General features: G+C 40.7%; 1 long non-coding RNA gene across 1 annotated transcript in view; it reads left to right on the top strand.

The window, feature by feature from the left end:
• Positions 1-14,062, top strand: part of LOC140715619 (uncharacterized) — a 44,823-nt gene that overhangs the window by 11,092 nt on the left and 19,669 nt on the right. Inside the window, exon 2 of the long non-coding RNA XR_012096177.1 lies at positions 13,916-14,001. This is a non-coding gene — a long non-coding RNA (uncharacterized lncRNA). The remainder of the gene's footprint in view (positions 1-13,915; positions 14,002-14,062) is intronic.

Below are 14,062 nucleotides of genomic sequence, written 5' to 3'. Positions count from 1 at the left end.
TTTTGTTTTACTGCTTCCCTTCTACCATCATCTCATATTAGTCATTTAATTGCACCCATTTTCATCCACTTTTACTCTCCTTTCTCCTCCTGCAGCAGTGGGACGGCACCCCAAAATCTGCCAGTGAGACATGGGCACTCAGCCCAAGTATGTACATCTGGGACTTACCTCTGCTCAAGTGATTGAACACTGAAGGAACTGGCCACAGACGGCACAGTTCACATAGCACATTCCATGGAGCCAGTCCTTCAAGGTATTCCACAGAAACATCGGCAAACAAAGTTTGGCACTGAACCGCATAGCGAGACCTTCGCGTCGGTAGATAAAAGGTAGATCAGAAAAGAAAGGTTCATAGTATCTCACGAGTATACATAAACATCAATGACGTCAACTCCGATCCTCTCAACATACATACGATTAAAGCTGAAAAAAAAAACCAATAAGCCCGGCACAGGGCCATTACATCATATGAAAATATTGAATAAATGGTCTCCATATCTTTTCAAATTTAATAGAAGTATCAAATACAGCACTTCTAATTTTTTCTAAATTTAGACATAACATAGTTTGAGAAAGCCAATGAAATACCGTGGGAGGATTAATTTCCTTCCAATTCAACAAAATAGATCTTCTAGCCATCAAAGTGAGAAAAGCAATCATTCGACAGGCGGGAGGAGATAAGTGAAGTAAGTCCATCATCGGTAAGCCAAAAATTGCGGTAATAGGATGGGGTTGTAAATCAATGTTCAATACCGCCGAAATAATATCAAAAATATCTTTCCAATATTTTCTCAAAAGTGGACATGACCAAAACATATTTTTTTTTCTCTTTTTAAAAGTTTTTTTTATTTTTTTTTCTTCTTTGTTTTTTTTCTTTTTCTTGATACTAGATTAGTAGATTAGCTAACTTTCTTAGATAGATTTTTTTTTCTCTTTTTTATATTATATATTATGGAATATCTAAACTTACCTTGTTCATATATATACTATATGGTTTATGTTTTGGGAAACTTACTTATGCTGTATTCATTGTTTATGTATTTCTTTATGTATAATGGGAGTCTATATATTTGTATTCCCTTACCATTATTTGAATTGTATCTCATTCATAATATTCTAAATATTAATAAAAAGATTGAAAGAGAGAAAAGAAAGGTTTAGGGAGTCCCTTAGAGGAGGAAAAACAGAAATAAATACACAAATCCTGGAAATTGGAAAAAAACATGAAGATGCTGGAAACACTCCATAGATCAGGCAGTGTCTGTTGGAGAGAGAAACAGTTAATATTTCAATCTAGAACCATTCATCAGAACTAAGGACCCATTCTGATGAAGTGTCCTAGAGCTGAACCATGGACTCTTTCTGATTTTCACAGTTGCTGCCTAACCTGCTGTTAGCATTTACTGTCTTTATTCTAGAGTTCACGGTTTTGGCATCTGCTGGCACAACTGCCATTGGAGGAATCAGGAATTCATGGATATCATTAGACCAGAACCGGAGGATGTGACATATGGAGAGGTTATAAAGCCAAAGGACATCACTGAGATAGAAAGAGATTAGAAAACATGATCAGGGCTGGTTAGAAACAAATGGAGCCTTTGTCCTCTTGAAAACTGAATTCTCTTACATCAGAACAATAACTTTGATATTGGTTTATTATTGTCACGTGCACTGGGATACAGTAAAAAGCTTGCCTTGCATTCTGAGTATACAGAGCAATTCATTACACAGAATACAGGAAGGCAGTATAAGGTAAAACAATAACAGAGTGCAGAGTAAAATGCAACAGTTATAGACATGTGGAGTGCAGATAGACAATAAGATGTAAGCTCATAATGAGGTCGATTGTGAGTCCATCTTATTGTTCTAGGGAATCATTCAATAGTCTTATAACAACAGGTTAAAATCTGTCCTTGAGCTGGGCGGTACTTGCTCTCAGACTTTGAATGCTTCCCACTGTTTACTCTGTAACAGCATAACCCAGTTAACTGCAAGCTTATTTCTTGTGTGCATTTTGAATTCCCTCTCCCTGAATTTCTGTACAATAAAGAGGCTATTTGGCCCATCATGCCAGCTCACAGAGAAATCACGCCCCTCATTAATTTTCCCTACAATCCATTTTCCCCAAATGCCCATCAATTCAACCGCCCACCTACAAAGGGAATAATTTTATGTTGGTTGGTTAATTGCCAGTCTGCATATCTTTGAGATGAAATCAGAGAACCAGGTGGTCACAGGGAGATGACGCACTTTGCACAAGGACAATGCCAAAGGCCAAGATTGAACCTGGTTTACAGAAGCTCAGAGGCAACTGCCCTGCTAAATGTGCCACTTCCACCTCCATCGATTTGTCCTCTTTGGTAATTTGCCTGAGTAGCTCCCTTATCATCACTCCCAGCATCCCCCTCTCTACCTCACCATCACTTTTTGCCCCATTATGCCTCACTCTTGGGATGTCCTCCGACATTAAGATGCCATGCATCTTTGTTATCCACACCTAGCCTCTGGGTCTGTATACATTACCTTCCACATGTAAGGCCTTCCTTCCCAAATGACTTCAAATAAATTAGTAAGACCCAGGCATTAATCATCTGACCTTTACTGATTTGTGTCACGGGCTTCACCGATACTGGATAATTACCCACTGATCATTTTTCAGCTTCCATTATGAATGTGTTTGGTTCCTTTATTTCTCTTGAGGTAAAGCAAGTAACATTCACCTTTAAATCACTTCATTCTATCTATAGCAAAGACTTTTACAAGAAAGAACAGCTGATGTTGCACTGCAGGAAGTGTAGCAGCTCTTGCACAGCTAGATCATGGGCTAGAAATTGTCCTCAGTCCCACATGCTTAACATATGATATGGCAGAAATTGTATGAAACTGTATTCCACATTGCAAAATTCAATCTATTGAATTATGAATTTCAAAGCAGAGCTGATTGTACAGCCACTACTGTTTAGGTATTTCTACCCTAGTCTGTTTTAGATGAGGGATAGATATTGTTCACTACCTAGGAGTGAACTTACTTGTTTCGCATAGAAAAGCATCTATTGTGCTGAGAGTCAAGGTCTTGAGCGGCAGACAGAGACTCAGATTAAAATCTTTTTTATTGAAAAGGAAATATCCCCAATAGTACCTTTGTCCCTCAGTGAAACAAAGTCTAGTCCAGAATAGTTTAGATTCTTGTGGGTCAAAACTCTGATGTCTTGAGCGGGAGTTGGATCTTCAATCTTCTAACTCAGAAACATGAGTCCCAAAAGATTAATGCGGATCAGGAACCGAAATCTCGTCGGCCATAAATTTCTTTATTTTCAAATTGGAATGTTCCAAAGACTGGCGTTATCTAATTATTTCCAAATCAAGTCCAGAGATGTTATTTCCCACTGCTACCTTAAAAGGAGTTTGTACATTCTCCCTGTGACCACACGGATTTCCTCCAAGTGCTCTGGTTTCCTCCCACAGTGTAAAGACGTACCAGTTGGTAGGTTAATTGGTAAGTTGCCCCACGATTAGGCTAGAGTTAATTAAGGGGTTGCTGGCTGGTGCAGCTTGAAGAGCCCCAAGGGCCTGTTCCACGTTGTATCTCAAAAAATAAATAAATAAAGCTATACTTTAGCACCATTTAAACCAGCATTTCCTATGGCAAAATAATTGGTACATAATTATTTATCAGGTACAAACTACATTTGCAGTGATCATGGGCTCTCCAGTGCACCTGTGATAAAGGAAATGAAACATATACTCAACTCCCTGGAATTAATGGGACAAATATATTTACATCAATAGGAAGGAGCTCGGCATGATGGTAATTCACCTATTCTCAACATTAAAAATGTTAACATGGAACACCGATGAGCATTCCACTATCTCTTTAATTATAGAGGTTTTTGTTATTCTATGACATTGGCTGGAAGATTAGAAGACTGATATAAATAGTCAAATATGGTCAGTTCTGATAGGGCTTCTGGAAGTTGTAGTATGCATGATAGTTGAAACATTATCTCATAAATATATTGATTCTCTCACTGACCCATCCAATCACCCCATCCTACCTCCCCTGCCCAAAACTTTCTTCTTCTTCTTCCACCTCCCCTCCCCCAATCATTACTATCTCGCAACTTCCTCCCGACATTTCCAATTTGTAAAATTCATTAGGAAATTTAAACATGAGCCCATTTTAATGAGGTGTAAATAGCAAGGTGAAAATCCTCCAGTGACGTGTCATTCATAGATAACTCTTCCTCGTCACAAGGCTCTGATCAATTTGTATATTTGTAACAAGGTACCATGGTCTGCCCAGTAAGTCCAGAGGCTTTCAATTAGTTCCTCATTGAGGGGTCAGCAGTGGAAAAGGTGAGCAGCTTTACGTTGCAGGCTGTCAACATCTCAGGAGATTTATCCTGCTGTCAGTAGGTTGATGCAATCACAGAGAAGGCATGCCAAAGGCTATACTTCATTAGCGTTTAAAGAGATTTGGTATATCACCAGAGACTCCAGCTCATTTCTACAGATGTACCTTAGAGAGCAATCTGAATGGTTGTATCGCTATCTGTGGTGAAGCCTCCAATGTTCAGGATTGAAAGAGGATGCATAGGGTTGTAGACTCAGTCAGCTGCATTATAGGAACAAATGTCCCCGTCATCGAGGACATCTTTAAAAGGCAGCATCCATCATTAAGGACCCTCAACATCAGGGGCATGCCCTCTTCTCTTTATTACCATCAAGGAGAAGGCACAGGAACCTGAAGACAGACACACAGTGCTTTAGGAATTGGTTCTTCCCCTCTGCTATAAGATTTCTGAATGATCCATGAACCCATGAACACTACCTCACTATTTCTATTTTGCACTATTGTTTTTATTTTATTTCTTTTTGTAACTAATCGTATTTTTAATCTTTTGCACTGTATTGCTGCCCCAAACCACAAATTTCATGACATATGTCTGTGATAATAAACGTGACTCTGAATAAAGCGACTAAATGGACTTTTAACATCGTAATCTAGTGGGTTGTTGTTATGTCTCCCACTCACTTTGGAAATGGGGGACACCTCCCTCTCCCTTGCCAGGGAGAGAGAGAACCTGTAGGTTGTCAAATTTCGGATGAAATGCAAGGTCTTTGGGGTAACTTTTATTCTGGGGTGACTGTGTCTTTGCTATTGCTTAGCACATGCTTGGGCTCAGTGATGGTACCGATGTGCTTTTTTTTGCTGGTGGGTGAGGGGGGATTGTTGCTTGCTTATGCACAGTAGGGGGGTTCTCATGTTTAACTGTTGTTCATTCTTTGGGGCACTTCTCTGTTTTCATGGATTTTTGTGAAGAAAAAGCATTTCAGGATGTATATTGTATACATTTCTCGGACATTAAATTTGGCTTTGAACCTTTGAACCTTTGAAACAGCACACACAAAACACTGGAGGAATGTGACAAGTCAGGCAGCATCTATGGAGATGAATAAACAGTCAACATTTCAGGCCAAGATCCTTCTTCAGGACTAGAAAGGAAGGAGGAAGATGCCAGGTTCTGATTCTGAATTCTATGCAGGTTAAAAGCAAGGTGGAAAAGATTAACAAGAGCAAATTAATTAAGCAAGCTGCCAGAAGGTTGGTGAATCAGGTATTCAGTTCAGGAGGCTGCAACTTGCCCTGAGAAAAGTTGAGGTGTTGTTTCATAAGTTTGTATAGGGCCTTAATATGATAGTGAAAGAGGTTACAGGCGGAATGGCAATATTGTGAATGGGATGGGGAATAAAAGTGACAGGCAACTAGAACCTCATGATTCTCCTGCAGACCTCAGAAAGAGAAGTAATAACACTGGACAACAATTATTTTTGAAAATGTTGCTTCCTCAATTTTTTTTGGTTTATGATCATCCATTTGTAGCTGACACAAATATAATTTCAGACTACTTGCATCGCATAGAAATTTGGAGAAACAAAAAATTAACTTTTATTGAATATAATGCGTTTAGTTGCAGAATGGTGCTGACACTTTGCAATTGTTCAACTAAGCTAAAAATGTTTTGTTGATGATTTTCATTTATACTCAGTGTCTGATACTTCTCGCTTAAGTGCCCATCAATAATCAGCCAGCATTGATGGATTCCAGTTGCCCTGATACTGTTTCTCCATGACTGCAATGTCCTGATGAAACCTTTCACCGTGCTTGTCACTGACTGCGCCAGGATTTGCAGGGAAGAAGTCTAAGCGGGAATGCAGAAAATGAAACTTTAGTGACAAGTTGCTCTTCATGGTTTTGTATGCTTGAAGCATGTTGCCAACCAGCTGCATATAGTTTGGCGCTCTGCAGTTGTCAAGAAAAATTTCAACAACACCCTTGAACACTTTCCATGCAATTTTCTCCAGTTTCACTCGAAGTGCTCCGAATTGCCTGTCATTGATGACCTGTGGACCAACAAAACTGCCTTCCTTAATCTCAGCATCAGTTATTCTGACTTGAATTATCAAGTGAAATAACAAATATAAGCAATTTTTTAAAGATGGTGCGTGATAGGGAAATTTCAATGTGTTTTTCATGATCAGCAGCCCAAAATCTATGAGATACACCCAGAAGTATTCAGGGTTATCCAGTGTAACCTGTGTTTGATTTCTACAACGTAGAGTAAGGAAGATCTTGAACGATAATTGGTATACATAAGCGCATATTGTGGTAGAACGTTTGATGCATGCTGCATCAGCCATTGTGGTAAGCTGAATACTTTAATAAATAATGTCTGCTACTAGCTTTTGTCAGTGACATTAAAAAGCACTCAGTCTCCAGTGCAAAGGAAGAGGAATAAAGGAAATCAGACCAGCAATCTAATAATTCTGTGTTTTAACTCTGTTACATTAAAATATGTCATTACCGGTTATACAGGAAAAGAAATTAAAATTGGTTGTGAAATTAGAGCTACAATAACAAATCAAAATAAGTATTAAATATGTGTCATTTTAACAAGTACTATTCCACAAATAAAAAGTACCATTAGCTGACATTTGATTATTATGACAAAGAAGGAGGAGATTCAGCCCATCAAGCTCATTCCAGCTCATTTGCGGAGCAAAATTGTCAGTCTCATCCCTCCTCTTTTCATTTGCCTCTGGCCCTCCAACTTACCCTCTCTAGTGCCAGGGTAACATAGTGGTTAGTGTGATGCTGTTACAGCTCAGGCGTTCTCGAGCTTGGAGTTCAATTCTAGTGCCATCTGTAATGACTCTGTATGTCCTCCCTATGGAATGTGCAGGTTTTCCGCAGGGACTCCGGTTTCCTCCCACAGTCCAAAGATGTACTGCGTAGACTTATTGGTCATTGTAAATTATCCTATCACTAGGTTAGAGTTAATCGGATTTGTCGGGGGCTGCTGGGCCAGCGTGGTTTGAAGGGCTGGAAGGGCCTACTCTGTGCTGTATCACTAAATAAATAAACAGATCCATAAATTTCCCTTTGACATTTTTTTCAGTCAAGGGACAATTTACAGTAGCTAACTAACATATTGAGGAGTCGACATAAGCATTAAATAGAAATGGAATTTCTCTCACTCCACCCCTCCTATTATAATTATTACTCTTTAAAAGTCCAATTATTAATTATAACCTGAGAAATTGATCTGGTCTCACCATACGGCTCCTCCAGCCAGTGCTGCCATTAAATGAGATCTTGTTAATTCCATTTTGACTTTGGCTTCACTTTCCTGCTTGTTCCCCATTTCTTTTAACCCCCCACTGGTTCAATATACTCTCTGCTTCAGCCTCCTCACCTCTCAGGTAGAGAAAAACAACAATCTTCCTCAGCCCTATCTGGAATGGTTCTCCCTGAATCTGATGGGTTCTAGATTCCCCCAGAAAGGATACATCCTCTTAAAACATTTGCTTTGTTAAGTTCCTTGGAATCTTGTGTTTCAATGAGATTGTCGATCTTTTTTGCAAACAGCAATGGATAAAGCTTGAATATTCCTCAGTAATGAACCCCCATTTCTCAGGATTCAATTCAGTGAACCTTCTCTTGACTTCTTGTTCTAACATATCCCTCTTTAAACAAGGAGACCCATATGACACGCAATGTACCAGGTGTGGTCTTACCAATGACCTGTATAGTTGCAGCAAAACTACTCTACATGAAAAATCTATTCCACTTTTTGTACTTATATAAAATTTACCTCAGGTTCATGTTGATGTAATCACCAGATCTCTCTATATTGCAGCATTCTGCAGTCTGTCTCTCTTCTCTCTTCCACAGAGGATAACCTCACACTTTTCCACATGACATTCCATCTGTCACAAGGTCATCCCCAATCACTTGCTTATCCATATCCCACTGCCAGTTCTTAGCTTCCTCTCACAATTCACTTTCCCACCTTTCTCTATGTCTTCAGTAAATTCAGCTGCAATAAATTAGGTCCGTTCATTTAAGTCATTAATAAATAGCTGAAGTCCAGCACTATTCCTGTAGCATCTCAGTAATAACAGTGTGCCAGACTGCAAATGATCCATTTATCCTGTCGTTTTCTGCTTGACGTTTGCTCATACAGTAAAACATATGCTCATCTAACAACATAATTCTACAATGATGCATGCACAGTTGTTTTAACAATATGCTGGCTTTCGTGAGCGAACCCACTGAAGTTCATCAAAGCAAGGACTGCTAATTAACAGAATGTCCTGACTTTCAATAAAATCCTGGCACTGAGCTCGCAAACTAACATAGAAATTAAAATATATGGTTGACATCAATGATTCTCCATCTGTCTAGATAGGTGCATTTTGGAAATGGTTACATGTAGATTCTTCAGTTCTCATTTTCCTTTCCTTGTCCTCGGGTTGAAGTGCCCTGCTCAAAATGCTCCGCCAATCCGGTTGACCAGAGTGACTTCCCTCAAGTGGGTGGTACCGTAATATAGGTGGACAGCACAGTAATGTAGTGGGTAGCCCAATCACTTTACAGTGTCGGCTGTAAGATCAGGGTTCGATTCCTGCCGCTATCAGGAGTTCGTACGTTTTCCCCATGGCCATATGGGTTTCTTCTCAGTGCTCCAGTTTTCTCCCGCATTCCAAAACTGTATGGCTTAGGGTTAGAATTAGTAAGTTGTGTGCGTTCTATGCTGGCAGCAGAAGCACAACGAGACTTGCTGGCTGCCCCCAGCACGTCCCTGGACTGCGTTGGCCGTTGATACAAACAATGAATTTCACTGGATGTTCTGGTGTTTCAATGTACATGTGACAAGTAAAGCTAACCTTCAGAGCCTAATCTTCCAAATGACAGGGTATTTCCCTATTGCTTATATCCTTTTTACTGGAGTGCTTCTCATGAACAGAGTGCCTCAGTGATTAACGGGAATTTTCTGTAATGCAAAGGTTACAGAAAGGACCAGTGGTTTCTTCGAAATCACAAGGGGATTTGACAGGGTGGAGAAAATTTGGAATGCTAGGAGGTAGGATGCACAGATTTAGTGTAATAGTCATTAAAAACTACAGAATATGAGGATTTTTTTACTCAGCAAACACGATCTGCAATGCATTGCTTGAGGATTGGTGGAGGCAACCTTTTCAAGGGAATTGGCTGTGTCATGGCAAAACTTACAGGACAACACACACACAGTGGTACAGCTCGAAGACACAGGTACAATCAGGACATCTGTCTGCATGGAGGTTTGCACATTCTCCCTGTGACTTTGTGCATTTCCTTTGGGGGCTCCAGTTTTCTCCCACACCCCAAAGATGTGTGGTTGGTAAGTTAATTGACCACTGTAAATTGCCCCAAGGCGTAGAGTCTGGGGTGAGTTCAAAGTTCAAAGTAAATTTATTATCAAAGAGAATATATATCACCATATACAACCCTGAGATTAATTTTCTTGTGGGCATTCTCAGTAAATCCATAATAGAATAATAACCACAACAGAATCAATGAAATACCACACCAACTTGGGCTTTCAACCAATGTGCAAAAGACAACAAGCTGTCCAAACACAAAAAACACTAATAAATCAGAAACATGAGATGAAGAGTCCTTGAGAGTGTTACGTACCCCGTAACTGGGTCACTTACCAGCAAAGATAGAGAGGTCCGTTGAAGTCTGATGGTACTATTTTTAACAGTATTTATTGATAGAAATACACAAAAATAATATCAATGCAAACACACAGATAATATACGTCGTCAATACTAAATCTAAAAGCGCGGGTATAATAATAATCAATAAGAAATAAGCTGTATCGTTGTCTAGGGGATAATGAATTGTCCGATGGAAATATATAGTTTGTTCAGTTCATACAGGCTGCCGCCGTTGGGGACCCTGTTTGGCAATTGTTGGAGAGAGAGAGAGAGACGGGTTAAAACTTGCCCATTCTGTTTATGATGTCAATCCTTCGAGAGTCGTTGAGAGTTGATTTCCCCGTTGTTAGCTAAAAACCGTTTTTCCGTGGCAAAGGTCACCGATTCTGGGCAAATGGAAGCAGACGCACGTGGCCTTCCACCGGCTTTCGCTATTACGGGATCGCTAGCGTTTCTTCTGGTGCGTCTGAGGGGCTGTTCCCACAGACCCTCTTTTTATCCTGACTCACAGGGTCTCAGGTGTCAATCAGGTTGGGGATGATGCAATCCCTCCACCAACCTCCTCCTTGGTTCATTGCCTGGGGCTTTGATTGCATCGTCCAGGATGCAATACACAAGTCCGTCTCCAAGAGACAATAGCCGGTATCAATGGGTCCGCCTTTCGGAGGCCAGGACACATTCTAACCCTTTTGTGGATTCTGCATGTCTTTCTCTCATTTCCTGGGTCTCCTGAATTGACTCAATAGTGATCTTGCGATTCTCACAAAGGAGGGGGCTACCCCCGCACCCTTCGGCCCCTCAGAGCTGTGGTACATTCATAACAAGAGTGAGTCCATAGGTTGTGGGGCAAATGAAATTGACTCAAGTTTTCCCCTTTGGTTAAGAGCCTGGTGGTTGAGGAGTAATAACTGGTCCTGAACAAGGTGGTGTGAGTCCTACGGTTCCTGTACCTTCTCCCTGTTGGTAGCAGCGAGACGAGAGCATATCCTTGGTGGTGAGGGTCCCTGATGATGGATGCTGCTTCCCTATGACACCATTTCATATAGATGTGCTCATGGCTTTACCCATGATGGACTGGGCCATATCCACTACTTTTTGTAGGATTTTCCATTCAAGGGCATTGGTGTTTCCATATCAGGCTGTGTTGCAGCCAGTCAATATACTCTCCACTGCATATCTATAGAAGTTTGTCAAAGTTTTAGATGTCATGCCAAATCTTCACAAACTCCTAAGGTAGTAGAGGTGCTGCCATGCTTTCTTCGTAATTGCAATTATGTGCTGGGCCCAGGACAGGTCATCTGAAATAGTAACACTGAGGTAGTTAAAGTTGCTGACCCTTTCTACCTCTGATCCTCCGATGAGGACTGGCTCATGGACCTCTGGTTTCCTCCTCCTGAGGTGAATAATCAGCTCCTTGTCTGGCTGACATTGAGTGAGAGGTTGTTGTTATGACACCACTCTGCCCGATTTTCAATCTCCCTCCTAAATGCTGATTCATCATCACCTTTAATGTGGCCCGCGACAGTTGTGTCATCGGCAATCTTGAATATGGCATTGGAGCTGTGTTTAGCCACACAGTCATTAGTGTAAAGTGAGTAGAGCAGGGGCAAGTGAGTAGTTGCTGGGAGTGTAGGGAGAATATAAAAATGGAGTGATTTAGGATTAGTATTAGAAGGTGGTCAGGGAGGGGAAGACCTTACTTCTGTGCTGCAGCTCTTTATGACTGTGGGGTAGCAGCAGTGGGTGGCAAGAGACTGATGAAAAGGCTGTTTCAAAGAGATACCATGGTGGGCCCAATGGCTGCTTTTTGTGACACAATGTTTTCTGGGATAGAGGTTTAGAAACATATTTAACAACAGGAAATGAGGCTACATTGAACTGCTGGTGATGAGCTTAACTCAGCCACTGAGAATTAGTCAAAGAAGGGTGATCAAGCTACTTGATATTCCTGTAACAATGCAAAATGACTCATCGACTGTCATTGCTTTTGAAGGATGTTTCTGTTAAGACCATGATTTGTATGAAGTATTCTTTAACAGTGTCTATTTGGAGATGTTCTCAGGGCACAAACTGATGTGTCCATGAGCTTCACAATGGTGACTTAATTATAATTAAGTTCTTTTGGCAGGAAATGACAATCATAGACTTAATTTTAATTTTACTTTGCGCCTAATAAAGTTGTTGACAGAAATAATTTATAAGCTTATGCCTACTTTGGGAGGATTTCCATTCATTCTTTCAATGGATCATTTACAATTAATTCTAAACTAAATAATGGTCAATGATTAATTTTTTTTCAAGAGAAGTACACTGGGAAAAAGAAGAATCTCACAAAAATGTAACGACTTAGATTCAACAATGACTGACATTCCAGATTAACTCCCCTTGAGACTTTTAGAAGGAGCAATATTTTGTTACAGTTGGGTCAGTCAGATTGCGCGAATCACTGTTGTCAAAGGTTGGCGTGAAATAAAGAGAATCCCCTTTCTGACAAGCCTTTGGTGTTGCATCATTTCCCTTACGCCAGCCTCAAACTGCCACAAGGAAATGTCATAAGCGCTGATAAAGCTATTGTGATGTTGGGTTTTCAGAAAGAAATGAGGATCTCTCCGGATATCTTAAAATCCCAGACTGGCCAGTTGCAAGTTCTTAAATGTAATGAGGACTTGCAACATGCGCAGCCTGTCGTGCATTCATTGGGGATGTGAATCACCAAGCTCGGGAGACCATTGTCCAATTCACAGAACACTTCTCCAAAGTCCACCACTAACATTCAATGGTTGCAATGGGAATTTCTTATAGGCCCACATTCCTTCACCATGTCTTTGCTTTCCCCAGTTCTGGCATATTATCCACCCTTGAATTCAGTTATTGTGTGCTTCTTGTAGGTCTCCAGTTCTTGATGCTACAGTGTGAGAGGCTGCTGATGTAGTGGAGAATTGATAGTCAGTAATGCTTGCCAGTGTAGAGACGAGGAGTCACGTGTGGAGAAAAGCTGCCACGAGCTTGTGGTAGCAAATACTTTCCACATACCAATGTCAATTCCAAAAGATGTAATATTTTTAATCAGGAAAAACAATTCAGTGCATTCAGTTCTCAATGAATACGATGACTGAGTACAGTGCGAAGACATGAATTACTATAGAGCAGAAAATTATTTGTTTACTTATTTTTTTATTTCACGATACAGTGCAGAGTAGGCCCATGCAGCCCTTTGAACCATTGAACCCCAGCAAACCCCAACAGCCCAATTAGCTCTAACCTAATCATGACTGGGTGTTACACAGGGGCGACAGAGGAGAAACCAAGTGCAGGACACTGGCACGTTGACTCAGTTGGGGAGGCTGGCGTAGACCTGATCTTAGAGCAGGAAACCAGAGGGATCTTGACAAGGAGATGGGATTCATAGGGACTCTCTAGAAACTAGAGCAGAACTTAGAACTAACTGTTCTAATCAGAACAGGGAGCAAAGTATCACACGAGAATTGACCAACGAACTGGCAACCTGTGATAGAGTCGCCTTCGTATTTATTTCCCAGTCTCTGATGAAAGCCAGATGTACGGTCATTGGGTAACTAGCAGCAATTGACTGAAATCGGGGCATAATCAGGGAGAAAGAAGTGTTAAAGGGGAATGGCCAACCGGAACCATGACACTGGGATGGAGAATTCCAGAACTCAACAACCTCTGAGTGAAGCCATTTCTCCTCATCCCCATCCCAAACAGTCTGTCTCCTATTCTGAGACTGTCCTCCCTGGTTCCAGGTTCCATAACCAAGACAAGCATCCACTCTGCTTCTTATTTGTCAAAGCTTTGAAAATTAATGTCTGTCTCAGTTAAATCTTTTTCTTATTCTTCCATTGTCTAGATAATGCTGATCCAGTTTAACCAGTTGTGGAACAAACCAGCCTTCCCTAAAACCAGTGGGTTAATCTGCACTGCATTCCCTCAATGGTAAGTGCATCTATCTTAGATTAGGCGACCCAAACTCTACATGGCAGATGATGTCTCACCC

This window comes from Hemitrygon akajei, chromosome 2 (assembly GCF_048418815.1).
Source record: "Hemitrygon akajei chromosome 2, sHemAka1.3, whole genome shotgun sequence".
In the NCBI taxonomy this organism is placed as follows: Eukaryota; Metazoa; Chordata; class Chondrichthyes; order Myliobatiformes; family Dasyatidae; genus Hemitrygon; species Hemitrygon akajei.
Note: the sequence above shows the minus strand (reverse complement) of the source record. Positions and strands in the feature narration are given on the sequence as shown.